This window comes from Talpa occidentalis, unplaced genomic scaffold (genome assembly GCF_014898055.3).
Source record: "Talpa occidentalis isolate TD23 unplaced genomic scaffold, MPIMG_talOcc4v2.1 talOcc4.14, whole genome shotgun sequence".
In the NCBI taxonomy this organism is placed as follows: Eukaryota; Metazoa; Chordata; class Mammalia; order Eulipotyphla; family Talpidae; genus Talpa; species Talpa occidentalis.
The window spans coordinates 10,904,962-10,910,961 of NW_023601433.1; positions in this window are offsets into that span (position 1 = coordinate 10,904,962).

A 6,000-nucleotide genomic window follows, 5' to 3' on the forward strand; every position below is an offset into this window, starting at 1 on the left:
TCTCCCAGTTGGAGGTGCTATTGCCCCTGCTGAGACACATGATCCAAATGGTCTACGCAGGGCACAGAGAGCAACTGGAATGACAGCAATACCATCCCGCTCTTTTTAAAAAAATGTATTTATTTATGCATACAAGAACTGGGGTACAGGCCAGAGGTCATCCCGCTCTTATCTCTCTGCCCCTGCTCATTGAGAGGACACGGGACTGGAGTGGTTGGTGAATCCACAGGGACAGAGAGAGAAGTGTACCCCATTATTCCATTCTTCTGGGCTGGAAGTTCTGGGGGAGGAGAGAAAGAGGTGGGCGAGGGTAGGGCCGATTGAAGCAAATGATTAGCTTTGATAACCCATCACAGCAGAAACGAAGCTCTAGTTTTCATTACTTTCCAAGATCCCTATGCAGTCTCGATTTCCCCAAAAGGAGCCCCGGCACAACGCATTTAGGCCCTGCCTTGGTATTTTGCTGCTGTTGAAATCAGATCCTAGAAAGGATGCGAACATCTCTCTGCTTCTGAGCCCCACTGCAATCTCGCACCAATGTCAAGTTAACTTCTCATGTTCCCAAGTTGAAAAGCAGTTGAACAGATGGTGGCTGACACCTTTCTCAGGAATCCTGGAAACCCACCAGTCTCCCCACTGAGGTATGAAAAAAAGAGGGATCCAAAAATGTGACATAGAGGAAAAAAAAAGACTGACATGGGATGAGCCCGAAGACCATTCTGCTGGGCATGATGGAGGCACCCTTGCCACCGCACAAGATCCAGAGCAGGAGAGGGGAACTGTCATCCCTGCCGTGGGGGCGGAGGCAGCCTCCTGACCAAGCCTGTCCCCTGGCGACATTGCTTCCCCCAAAGATTCTGAAGATGAGTTCGAGTAGCGCATTCCAAATTTTTATGCTCGCCTGAAAATAACAGCATTTCTTCCAGGTTCTAAGTGGAAGGCTAAGTTGTGAAAAGTAGATCATAGAAAATGTGAAGAGAAGGGAAAGAAAATCAATGCAGTCTGCACACCTACTTTTTCCTTGAGAGAGCACAAAACTCTACAAACCCATATCCAGGCTTTAGCACTGGGGAGCAAGCAAGGACATTTTTTCCTGCTGTTTCCTTACTAAGATCAGAAAAAAGACACTTTACAGAGATGTCCTGCCTGCTTGTGACTATGCAGTTTCCTCTTTTTCTTTCTCCCTTTCCTAGAAAACCTGTCCTAATAAAGTATAAGAAAAGAAAGAAAGAAAAGCAAAAGAAACTCAAGTAAGGACTGCTTTTTTGGGAAGGAGAGAAAAGTAGCAGCTTTAAGCATAAAGCAATACTTTGGGGGCCTCCCTGGTGGCACAGTGGTTGAACGCTGTGCTGCAAAGCTGCCCACAGCCTCTGCAACACTGGTTCGATCCCCGGCCTCCAGCGAGGGTCCCACATGGCGCGCAGACCTCTCCTGCCGCCCGCTGCTCCCCTCAGCAGAGTATTTCGTCAGTCTGCCTGTTCTGCTCTCTGCTCTAGCTCTGGTGAATTCTCTCACCCTCCCGTACTTCTGACTGTACCCAGTGCTTGTATAATTAAATAAATCTTTAAAAAAAAAAAAAAAGCAATACTTTAGTAAGGTGTGCATACGTGTTTTTAAGTCAAATGATTTCAGATTTTAAAAAATGAGGCATTGGTTGTTGGATAGTCTCTGAAACACTAGCAAATTCTCTCCCCCTTTTATTAAACTTGAGACATAATATCTATATATGCTACAATTGTCCTGGTAACATACTCATCTTTCAGCCTCAGTGACAATTTTGTGGCTGACCACGTGAAACTTAACTAAAAATTAAGCTACTCTGGCAGAACTTCTCTGATCATTTAGTTTCCACAAATTTGAGGCATTATGGGAACCTCTATAGAAACAGGAGAGAATCTTAGAATATGGAACACATTATTGTTTTAGGGCTAGAATTTTAAAGAGCACCCAGCCAAATCACTCCCTTCACTTTATAGAAGTGGAAACAGCATCCTGAGAGGCTGAACAATTTCCTAAGGTGACAGCTGGTTGGCAACAATCAGGTGGGAAGGACCCAGATTCCTGCTTCCTGGTAGGTCTTCTGTGACTCCTAACACAAAATGAGAAAAAAATCACCCACAGGTTCACAAAAAAGCCCACAAAATGGAAGCTAGGACCACACATTGCCATTTCAGATGGTTTAAGCTGGGAGATTTACCCAGCTCCACGAGAAGGAGGGCATAGTGTGGCACGTGGGGTCAGCTTTACCTTCACCCAGTAAAGAACTGCTCAGTGGAGTTACCAGAAGGATATGCAGACACCCCCATGCCAAGCCCTCCCAAAAAAACACATTCAAGTCCCACATACCTGTTTTCAGATGCATAAAGATCAAAAATAATTTTTTTCCATTTTACAATTAATAAGGGGCTGTTTAAGCCCAATGAGCATAGCTCATTCCCTGGAAAGTCAAATTGCAGAACCACAGAAGCAGGGGAAAGCAATGTTAGGGGTGCTAATTGGCCAAAATCTCCTATAGCAAAGGACAGGGGTGGTACCCGGATGACCGAAAATCCCGGACCAGATATATTTACTGGAGTGGGTTTTGACAGAATCACAGGACTCCCCAGGTTGGGAGAACCCACACTCAGAAAAAGACACACCTGGTGATCTGTTGGGACATGGTGAACTCAAGCCAGTGTGGTTGAGTTCCAGCGAGGTCCCTCTGCCAGGTTGCAGACTGCAGACATGGAAATGCCTCTCCGTAACAGGGCGAGGGCCTCCTAAGCCCTCTTCAGGAGGCTCTAATCCCCCTCTTAGGGTGTAGCCCTCATAACCTATTCATCTACTGCAGCCCCACCTCTTAATGCCGTCACAACGGAGGTTAGGATTTTAACACAGGGATTTGGGTGGACACAAATACTCAGTTGCTAGCAACCTGCTTCACTCTGAAAGCCAAGAAAACAAATTTCCCCTAAAACTAAACAGTAGAGCAAATACTAAGGTCGAATTCTGTCCAAAGTTAGAAATCTAAAAAAAGGAAAATAAGGATTAATGACATTACAAACACAAGTAGGTATATCCATAAAATAGATAAACACATAAGTCTCCTATCAAAACAAGCTAAAAATGTAAAAAAATGGCAAAAGACATAGGAATACCGCAGTGATTAAAAACTTAGAAATGAAGTAACAGAAGTCATTAAGAAATAATTAGAAAATAAGAAAAAAGATAATTCAGAAGTGAAGATTGAACTAGAAGGAAAGAATAAACAATAAATAATGCCTTAAGAAAAATAGAAGATGAGCCTGGTGGTGCAAGGGGTTAAGCACAGCGCTGTGAAGCTATCCGCAGCCTCTGCAGCATGAGTTTCATCCCCTGACAGCCAGAAAGCTACCCACATGGCACGGCAGACCTCTCCTGTCTCACCCACTACTCCCCTCAGCAGTGTATTTCAATAGATCTGCCTGTTCTGTTCCCTGCTCTGTCTCTGGTGAATCTTCTCACCCCCTGCACCCCTGGCCTGTACCCCTGTTCTTGTATGCATAAATAAATAAATCTTTTCAAAAAGAAAAATAGAAGGTGAAAAATAGAAGAAGAAGAAATATGAAAAAAGGGATAAAAAGGATTTGGGGGAGGTGACAAATATTCAAGATATAAAGAAGACTAAATATGGACAATGGAAAACCTGGAGAAGCAAATCAAGCAAGGCAATAAAGCAGATGCTAGAGACTACACCCCAAGAACTCTTGCCTGAAATCAGAAGAAAAGAGATTTGAAATTATACATCAAAGAAAACCAACATACCTGTGAATATAGAACAGAAGTTGCTAACACCTACACTAATTACTGAACTTTAAGGACAAATTTGAAATTTATTTGAGCACAGGGAAGGAGAGAATGTAATTTGTAAGAAAGGATGCTAGATTATCACCAGACTTTTTGACAGCAGTGCTTATTGCCAGAAAAAAAAGGTGGTCAGTCACATACTTAAGAAAATGTGTACCTAGGACCTTGATTCCAGCAACATTGAATTTCAATACAAAAGCAAACATCAACAGACAGGTATAATATAGAAATTAGATGAAATCTTGATAGTTTTCTATTAGGTTAGAAGTATCAATATTGACTCATGAGATAGTTTATCTTTAAATATATATTTGTATATCGATGACATGGAAGGAAGGAAATACATCAGAATGTGAAGAACTCAGAAGAGTGTGTGTATGTGAGTGTGTGTGTGTGTGTGTGTGTGTGTGTGTGTGTGTGTGTAGCTCCACCATAAGGAAAACATGACCAACCCAGAGAAGCGAACATTCCAGTGCTGACACTTAGGCCTTAAAGTACTATTTTTCACTCAAGGAGAGAATTAAGGACTTCTTGAAGGAACAAGGACTTCTTGAAGAATTGCCTGCATTTGGGGCTGGTGCAAGAGATGTAGAAGGTGAGCCTGGAACATCTTTCCATCCAGAGAGAAAGGAAGATATGAAAGATTCCAAGGGTCATGTTGAAAGGACATGGAACAAACTTGAAAGGCTCCCACTGGGATCACTTGAGCTGCAGTAAAAGTGATGTTTAAATTCATGAGTTCATAATGATATGGAGAGAGAGAGGGAAAAAAAAAAAGAATTGGTCACCCTCCCAGGATGATAGAGAAGCAATTTAATGCCTTGAAAACTGCTGACTCAGGGAAGCTTCTAACCTGTAGCCTGTCTTTCCTATGCGAACTATCTACCTGAAGTATCTTCCTGTAACAGTATTATACCCATCAAACAACAAAAGTGTTATCATGTCTCCATTGTGCAACCCAACAAATGAATAGATTCAGACATTAGGGGAATGGTGTCCCCCCAAACCTGGTGTGTCAACTGCAGCATCCAGAGTGCCACCTGCACGCTACATCCCTCCACAGTCTGGCTGAATTCTAATGATTGTATCACCAAAGGGATTAAACCCAAAGCTGGCCCAGCTTCTGGATCCAGCTGCCCAAGTTTCTGGAAACATCAAAGGCAGAGAAATATATTGAACCAGGGGAATGTGATTAACAAGTTACAGGCAGAGGGAAACACAGCTACTCCTTCTCGAGAGCAGGTTTTCAAGACATGAACTGTGAAAAGGATGGAAGGGGAACTAAGAGCTTAGAAAGACTTAAAATAAATATCCAAACTGTTTGAATGGCCTCCCTGGTGGTGCAAGGGGTTAAGCACTGCACTAAGAGGCAATCCACAACCTCTGCAGCACGAGTTCAATCCCTGGCCAGCCAGGGAGATACCCATATGGCGCAGCAGACCTCTCCTGACTTGCCCACTGCTCCCCTCAGCAGTGTATTTTGTCAGTCTGCCTGTTCTGTTCCTGACCCTGTCTCTGATGAGTTCTCTCACCTCCCGCATCTCTGGCCTGCACCCCAGCTCTTATATGCATAAATAAATAATTCTTTAAAAAAAAAAAACAGTTTGAATGGACAAAATGATGTTATACTCCCTGAGGAGGCATGTATGGTGGACAAAACTACTTTTTTTTTTTTTTTTTTAGATTTATTTATTTATTTATTTATTATTTATTTATTTATACAAGCACTGGGTACAGTCAGAAGTGCGGGAGGGCGAGAGAATTCACCAGAGCCAGAGCGGGGAGCAGAACAGGCAGAGTGACGAAGTACACTGCTGAGGGGAGCAGCGGGCGGCAGGAGAGGTCTGTGCGCCATGTGGGACCCTCCTCTGGTGGCCGGGGAGCAGCCAGGGATCGAACCGACGCTGCAGAGGCTGAGGGCAGCTTCGCAACCCAGTGCTCAACCGCTGCGCCACCGGGGAGGCCCTGGACAAAACTACTTTCAAAAAAAGCTCAAAAAAAAAAATGAGGAACACAGGAATCACGGTAGTGCTTGCTTTGGGGAAGTGGAGGGGCTGGGATCCGGAAGGCGTATACAAAGGGTCTGTGTTCCGGGGTGACTGGCAAAATTGTATGCCAGACCTAAATTGTGTTTCTCCTTAAATCTTTCAGCAAGCTGTGCATTTGGTTCATGTG